This window comes from Bison bison, unplaced genomic scaffold, assembly GCF_000754665.1.
Source record: "Bison bison bison isolate TAMUID 2011002044 unplaced genomic scaffold, Bison_UMD1.0 scf7180017864481, whole genome shotgun sequence".
NCBI lineage: Eukaryota > Metazoa > Chordata > Mammalia > Artiodactyla > Bovidae > Bison > Bison bison.
The window spans coordinates 1,197,302-1,205,869 of record NW_011495041.1 but is presented as its reverse complement, the minus strand read 5'-3'; the positions used below and the strand labels follow the sequence as shown (position 1 = coordinate 1,205,869).

At 42.6% G+C, this 8,568-nt stretch overlaps 1 protein-coding gene across 6 annotated transcripts in view; it reads left to right on the top strand.

The window, feature by feature from the left end:
* The window catches only part of ITSN1 (intersectin 1 (SH3 domain protein)), a 245,535-nt gene that overhangs the window by 22,226 nt on the left and 214,741 nt on the right, over positions 1 to 8,568 (top strand). The gene's annotated exons all lie outside the window — the stretch shown is intronic.

The following is an 8,568-nucleotide window of genomic DNA, read 5'->3' as shown; positions in this document are numbered from 1 at the left end:
AATTTCATGGCTGCAGTCACCATCTGTAGTGATTTTGGAGCCCCCAAAAATAAAGTCTGACACTGTTTCCACTGTTTCCCCATCTATTTCCCATGAAGTGATGGGACCTGATGCCATGATCTTCGTTTTCTGAATGTTGAGCTTTAAGCCAACTTTTTCACTCTTCTCTTTCACCTTCATCAAGAAGCTTTTTAGTTCCTCTTCACTTTCTGCCATAAGGGTGGTGTCATTTGCATATCTGAGGTTATTGATATTTCTCCTGGCAATCTTGATTCCAGCTTGTGCTTCTTCCAGCCCAGCGTTTCTCATGATGTACTCTGCATAGAAGTTAGATAAGCAGGGTGACAATATACAGCCTTGACGAACTCCTTTTCCTATTTGGAACCAGTCTGTTGTTCCATGTCCAGTTCTAACTGTTGCTTCCTGACCTGCATACAAATTTCTCAAGAGGCAGATCAGGTGGTGTGGTATTCCCATGTCTTTCAGAATTTTCCAGTTTATTGTGATCCACATAGTCAAAGGCTTTGGCATAGTCAATAAAGCAGAAATACTGCCCATCTTATTAGAAAATTCTCTAAATTTGGGGAAAGCTCACAATGGCAGATACTTGTTTTCCAAGTTTTAAATGTTTATGCAAAGCTTAACTTTTATCTACAGCATCAAATACTGCCAGCCATTTTTCTTGAAGCAGCAGGCCCACTTCATTTTGAGAACACACGATCACAGGACGTGCTCAGTCTTGTCTGACTCTTGCGACCCTGTGGACTGTAGCCCTCCAGGCTCCTCTATCCATAGAATTTCCCAGGCAAGAATACTGGTGGGTTGCCATTTCCTTCTCCAGGTGATCTTCCCAACCCAGGGATCCAACCAGTATCTCCTGCATTGGCAGGAGGATTCTTTACCACTGAGTCATCTGTAGAGCTCTCGTTTTTGAGAAACTGTCTGCCAAGTACTCAAGTGTGAATAACCGTAGTTTTTCTGTTGTCATTCTGCTAAGTAAACATTGTGATCCATGAAAAACAGCGGCTAGTTCACCTTGTAACTCATTTGCATAAGTGTGTTTCTTGGTGCGCCATGGGCATTCCCTGGCGATCCAAGGGAAAGGACTCTGCTTTCACTGCCAAGGGCAGTGGTTCGGTCCTTAAGTAGTCGGGAAGCTTAACATTCCACAAGTTACAGAAATAAAAGAAATGCTTTATGACGCCTCCCCTTTATTCAGACTGGTATTAAACACATGTACTCAAGGATCAACGTTTAATATAATGTTTTTAATAACTCATCAGGGATATTCTGACTTGAAATTGTCTTTAAATTTTTTTGAAAATTAGTTTATTTAAATGTGAGTGCGTCATTATCAGAGAAATGCAAATCAAAACCACTATGAGGTACCATTTCATGCCAGTCAGAATGGCTGCGATCTAAATGTCTACAAGCAATAAATGCTGGAGAGGGTGTGGAGAAAAGGGAACCCTCTAACACTGTTGGTGGGAATGCAAACTAGTACAGCCACTATGGAGAACAGTGTGGAGATTCCTTAAAAATCTGGAAACAGAACTGCCTTATGATCCAGCAATCCCACTGCTGGGCATACACACTGAGGAAACCAGAAGGGAAAGAGACACGTGTACCCCAATGTTCATCGCAGCACTGTTTATAATAGCCAGGACATGGAAGCAACCTAGATGTCCATCAGCAGATGAATGGATAAGAAAGCTGTGGTACATATACACAATGGAGTATTACTCAGCCGTTAAAAAGAATACATTTGAATCAGTTCTAATGAGGTGGATGAAACTGGAGCCTATTATACAGAGTGAAGTAAGCCAGAAGGAAAAACATCAATACAGTATACTAACGCATATATATGGAATTTAGAAAGATGCTAACAATAACCCTGTGTACGAGACAGCAAAAGAGACACTCATGTATAGAACAGTCTTATGGACTCTGTTGCAGAGGGAGAGGGTGGGAAGATTTGGGAGAATGGCATTGAAACATGTATAATATCATGTATGAAACGAGTCGCCAGTCCAGGTTCGATGCTCGATACTGGATGCCTGGGGCTAGTGCACTGGGAGGACCCAGAGGGATGGGGAGGGAGGAGGGAGGAGGGTTCAGGATGGGGAACACATGTATACCTGTGGTGGATTCATTTTGATATTTGGCAAAACTAATACAATATTGTAAAGTTTAAAAATAAAATTAAATTAAAAAAAAATAAATGTGAGTGCGTGGGGGTAAAGAATACAGTGACCGGTAGTTCAGTTCGGTGCCTCTGTTGAGGTGGCTGTCGTCAGTATCAGTGCACGTAAATACGGTGAAAAGGGAAAGTGATGTCTGAGTGCTATGATGATCTCGACCTGAATCCCTCACGGGCTTGGGAACTCCAGGGACTCCCCAGACCACACCAATTGCTACCTCACAGGATGAAGTCTGAACCTTTATGCATGGTCTAAAGAGCGCTCTGTGCTCTGTCCCTGCTGATTTTCCTGATTTTTCCTTTTCTCCAGCTGTACCTCACCTTCCCTGACTCCGGCCACCTGCATCTCACAAAGTGGTCCTTTTGTCACAGGCACTTGCCTTGACACTCCATTTCCCCCAACCCAGAATGTTCCTTTGCTTCTGCCTCCCTCACTCTGGGTGATATCCTTCTGGGCTTGCTGGGTCTCCCTGAAGTAGAAGGTCCTACCCCAGCTATTAGTCATCTTCCTTCTGATTCCCACCCCACTTCCCAGCTTTTGACTATCTCCATCTATTTCCTAGATCCCTCGATTTACAATTTTTTTTAAGACTTTTTTTTCATGTAGGCTATTTTTAAAATTTATCTTGGGCTGTGCTGAGTTGCTGCACGTAGGCTTTCTCTAGTTGCTGCGGTCGGGGTTACTCTCTAGCTGTGGTGCGTTGACTTCTCGTTGCGGTAGCTTCTCTTGTGGAGCACATGCTCTAGAGCACAGGCTCAGTAGCTGTGGCCCCGGGGCTGCCAGCAGCATGTAGGATCCTCCTGGATCAGAAATCGAACCCGTGTGCCCTGCGTTCTTTACCACTGACCCACCAGGGATGCCTTGGATTTACAGTTCTTCACAATGCCATCATAACAAGAAAACATCCCTCTTGTGATTTAAGCTTTGTTCAGATACTTGCTGTTTTGCATGTTGAACCTTCCTAGCCCTAATTCAGAGAAATATTTGAGTAACCAGGTGGTGAGATATTTCTTTAGTGTCTTCGGCTCTATCAGAAATGGTATAGACTGGCCTGCCTGAAGAATAATCTGATTTCCTTTAATAACTACACAAATGATCAGCATTTTCCTCATTATTAAATGGTAAGATCTTTTGCCATCATCTAGATTTGGGGTTCGGAGAAGGCAATGGCACCCCATTCCAGTACTCTTGCCTGGAAAATCCCATGGACAGAGGAGCCTGGTAGGCTGCAGTCCATGGGGTTGCAAAGAGTTGGACATGACTGCGCAACTTCACTTTCATGCATTGGAGAAGGAAATGGCAGCCCACTCCAGTGTTCTTGCCTGGAGAATCCCAGGGACGGGGGAGCCTGGTGGGCTGCCGTCTATGGGGTCGCACAGAGTCAGACACGACTGAAGCGACTTAGCAGCAGCAGCAGCAGATTTGGGGTTATATACAGCTAAGTTCAGGAGGAGAAGGGGATGACAGAGGATGAGATGGTTGGATGGCATCACCAACTCAGTTGATACGAATTTGAGCAAGCTCAGGGAAATGGTGAAGGACAGGGAAGCCTGGCGTGCTGCGGTCCTTGGGAACACAACTTAGCGACTGAACTGAACTAACTGAACCACAGCTAAGTTCATCAGATAAGTGATCTTTAGATAAGTTATCTGAGTTGTGCTTAGCTTATGTAAAGTATGTCAGTATGCTTTGGAAGACTTCTGGTGATCTGACCCAGACCCATCCCCACCCCATCCCCCATGCACACACCCATTAACTCACTGCCGCCCCTCCCATGCATGCATGTGCGTGCACACACACACACACACAAAGGAATGTTTACTGAGCACCTGTTCTTGCTCTGGGATTTTGCTAGGCACTTTCACATATCCCATCTAAAATCTGTTTCCCACCATACTGTGAAAAAGTGAAGTGAAGTGAAAGTCACTTGGTCGTGTCCTACTCTTTGCAACCGCATGGACTATACAGTCCATGGGATTCTTCAGGCCAGAATACTGGAGTGGGTAGCCTTTCCATTCTCCAGGGGATCTTCCCAAGCCAGGGATCAAACCTAGGTCTCCTGCATTGCAGGTGGATTCTTTACCAGCTGAGCCATAGGGGAAGCCCTTCAGTGAGATGAGTGGTAAATAGATGGTAAATACCTATGTTGCAGATGAGAAAACAGAACCTCACATTTACTACCCTTTGTAGTCATGAAAATATTTACAAATGGCGTATTGGGTAGCTGAACTTAAAAAATTCTTGAGTTACCACAGACGTAAATAGGAGAGTAACATTATGACATGAACCATTTATCAGATAGGCACACTTCAGGGCTTTAGTCCAGCTTTTAATTCTAGAGGAAACAGGAATTGTTCGTGATGGATTATTTTAGATATGCCATAAAGTTCCTTCAAATTCTGAGGTCCCATAACTCCAGGCAGTTGCAGCAATGCTGGAAGTATCAGTCAGTGATGCCTGTAATTATTGCTCAAAAAATGAAATCTGTTAACTCTGGCATTGTGTTCATATTGATTTTATTATGAAACATATTACCTTTTAGATTTCAAGTTTGAGATTCAGTTTACAAACCCATTTACTGCTATATAATTATACTGCAAATTATGGGTTTGAGTTAGATGGACCTTTCAGCCCTGGCTTTGTAGTAACTGAAACCTCTGATAATCGCAGTCAAGATGCTGGCCACATGCTCTTAGAAATAGTCTGTTGGCACATTTATCCTATGAATAGGCTTTGTTGGATTAAAAAATCTTAGAAAAGATCTAAATTGGAATGATAAAATGACATTCACCCCTCTGGCTTTCGGCTTCTTTCTTTGTGACATTCCCTAAACTCAGTTAAAGAATTCTGGAGCCAAGATTTGTGCAGGCAGTGGAGGTTAGAACTTGAAAGTGACAGATCAAAAATGTAGCTACTAGCAGCTTCTAAAAAAGTCTTCAGTTAGGCATCCAGGCAAGGCGTGTTATTTCATGGTTGAGAGGCAGTATAGCAAAGGGATTAAGAGCACAAATTCTGAAGGCAGCCTGCCCCAGCTACTGATTGTGTGACCGTAAGCCAGCTATTCAACTTTTCTGTACCTATTTCCTCATTTATAAAATGAGGTAGGTCACGGTTCTTACCTTGTGGGGTTGCTGTGAGGGTGTTAAAGTACTTGGGATGGTGTCTCACTAAAAAGTGCTTTTTGAAAAATGACTATTATTTTATCATCATCTGTGACCCAATCCTGGACTCCCATTTTAAGACGTAAATGGAGGCATTATATAGTATTATCGACAATTGGTTCTGCGACCTCTTGTAACTTCTTAGTTGCTCTTTCACCATCTGGAAAGTTGGCATTTGTCTTAAGCCTGGTAGAGAGGAAAGGACCTCTTAAGCCCGGTAGGTTTAAAGTGCTTTCATCTACTGACAAAAAAAATAAGAACTCTTAAAATCCTAAAAGAAAAAGAAATATCCCAATTTAAAAAATGGGCAAGAGATGTGCCTAGGCATTTCTGCAAAGATGCCGAACAAGCACATGAGGAAATGTTCAGTGTGTTTAGAGGAAATGGGAATCTAAAGCATGAGATGCCGCTTCACTCTCGTTAGAATGGCTGTTACAAAGCAACAGTAACAGAAAATAGACCTTTGTCAAGGATGCGAAAACCTTGGAATTGCTAGTAGGCATGTAAAATTGTGCTACTGCTCTTCCTCGGTGAGCGAAGTACACAGTCACATGGCCCGGCAATTCCATTCCAGGGTATGAAGAGAACCAAAGAATTGAAAACAGGTGTTTACACTAAAACGTACCTGAAATTTTTATAGCAGCACTATTAACAGCAGTCAAAAGGTGGAAATACTCACGTCCATCAACTTTTGTCTGTCAGTGGACAAACACAGTGTGGTGTATTCTTATAATGAATATTATTCAGCTATAAGGCGGAGTGAATGGTGCCTGCTACAAATGGATGAACCTTGAAAACATGCCAAGTGAAAGAAGCCAGACAAGGCCATGCGTGTACCGTAAGACCCATTTGTATGAAATTCTCAGGATCAGCAGATGTACTGAAAGAGGTTAGTGTTGATTGTTGCTAGGGGCTGGATGCGGGGTTCCTTTCGGAGATGATGAATGTTCTAGAACCAAGTGTTGGTGCACAACGTTGTGAATGTGTTACATGTCAGTGAATTGTCCATTTTAAGATGATTTAAATGGTAAGTTTTCTGTTTTTAAAAAAGGGAAAAAATAGCATTTTAGTTTACCTAGTGGCAATTTTGTCAGAATATTGAATGATTTTTTGGTGATTTTAGGATGTGATCATTTTCATTTCATATATAGTTCAGTGAAATGTACCATAATTATTCTCTTGTACAGCTAGAAAAGGTAGAAAATGAAAGTGATGAGAATTTTGATACTTGTTTCTTCCTTAGTGTAGGGCTTCTCAAAGTGGAGTCTGGATGCTCTGGGGATCCTTGAGACCCTTTCAGAGGGTCTGCAAATTCAGATTATTTTTGTAATGATAGTTAAGTTTCGATTTCCCTTTTTTACTCTCATTCTTCATGTGTTCAGTGTAGTTTTCCAGTAGCTATATGCACTTGATGGCATCATTCCTTTAATGGCTAATGGTTTATATGCTTAAATAATGTTTATTTCTTAGATTTTCTAAGGTGAGCTCTTTGTTTCCTCAATTTTTTAAGTGGTGGCCCAGTGGTTAATACTCTGCCCTTCTAATGCAGGGGCACAGGTTTGATCCCTGGTCAGGCACATGCTGTGTGGAGTGACCAAAAAATCTTAAAAAAAAAAAGGAAAAGTAAAAAGAGTCCTGAGGCCAGAACGTTGGTGAATCAGTATCTTAGCAAAAATGTTACATACTACTAATAAAAAAAAATCATATGAGGTGCCTGCGTTATACATTTTTGAAAATAGAGGGAAAATAGTTGTAAGCTAGATGATTTTTTTTTTTTGGTGGTGGTGGTTGTTTTACCTCCTTATTGCTCGGAGGTTATTAGATCTGGAACTAGGATTTTCTTTTCGGGACACTTTTAAGTCTCCAGTTTAGGAAAAGCGTCTCGATTATTGGTTAAGTCTATGGTTTTTAAATTTGAATGCATTTTACAATAGGAATGATACTAGATATGTTGGTTAACATTACTGTAATCAGTTCCCCCAAACTTCTAGAACACACAAAGTGCTTGAAGCGTCATCACAGCTGATGTTACTGAGTGCCTGCTATGTGTTGGCAGTGTTCTAGGTGTTTCCCCATGTGAAAACTCATCTCATCCTCTCCACTTTCTGCAGAGAAAGTAGTTATAATGGTGAAGTAACTTACCTATGATCCCACAACTGGTAAGTGGCTGATCTTGTATTAGGACCTGTGCAGTCTGACTCCAAAATCTGCACTGTTAGCACTGTATACTACGTCTGTGTGTGCATAATAGCTCTCTGGGAATATACATAGACAGTTCCCACTTGGAAGGCCTGCCCACACTTCCCCCTTATAGTAGTGCTGTATGAGGGCGGTAGTAGGGCCGGGGGGAAGCCTCGGCAGAGGCTCCAGCAAAGATGTGGGGAGCAAGGATAGGAGGATGGGGAGCTATAGGGGGCCAGACTCCTTGCCCCAGGATGCCTCTGGTCCAGTTTTGTTTTTTTTTAACTTTTTGTTTTATATTGGGATGTAACCAATTGACAGTGTTGTGATGGTTTCAGGTGAACAGCGAAGGGACTCAGCCATATGTATGCATATATCCGTTCTCCCCTAAATGCCCCGGTCCAGTTTTCTAGCTGGATGTTTCCTTCCTAGGGATTGCCTCAGCATGTGGCTTACAGGGGCATCTCTCCCCTTTTCTGCAGTTCTTTGGACTAACTTAGATTTTTCACAGTTTTCTCCTAATCTCTGTCATGGAGTCCCGCATTTACTCCATTTGAATTATTCTGAGATTTTTTTACTACCAGCTAGAAATGAGAGAAAGGATTGTGGTGGGGGAGGGTGTTAAAGATAACCTTTGAAAAAGAAACTTGGAAATAGGTGGTATAGCTGTTGGTGGTGGTAGGGGTCCTTAGTGAAAGTGAAGTCGCTCAGTCGTGTCCGACTCTTTGTTGACCACATGTCCTGTAGCCTACCAGGCTCCTCCATCCATGGGATTTTCCAGGCAAGAGTACTGGAATGGATTGCATCTCCTTCTCCAGGGGATCTTCCCAACCCAGGGATTGAGCCCAGGTCTCCTGCATTGCAGGCAGATGCTTTACTGTCTGAGCCACCAGGGAATCCCTAGGAAAACCTTTGAAAAAGAAACTTGGAAATAGGCGGTATAGCTATGAGTGGTGGTAGGGGTCCTTGGGATTCAAATAAAATAAAAGCCCTTGGCCTCTGAGAATGTCACCTACCTTGCTGGG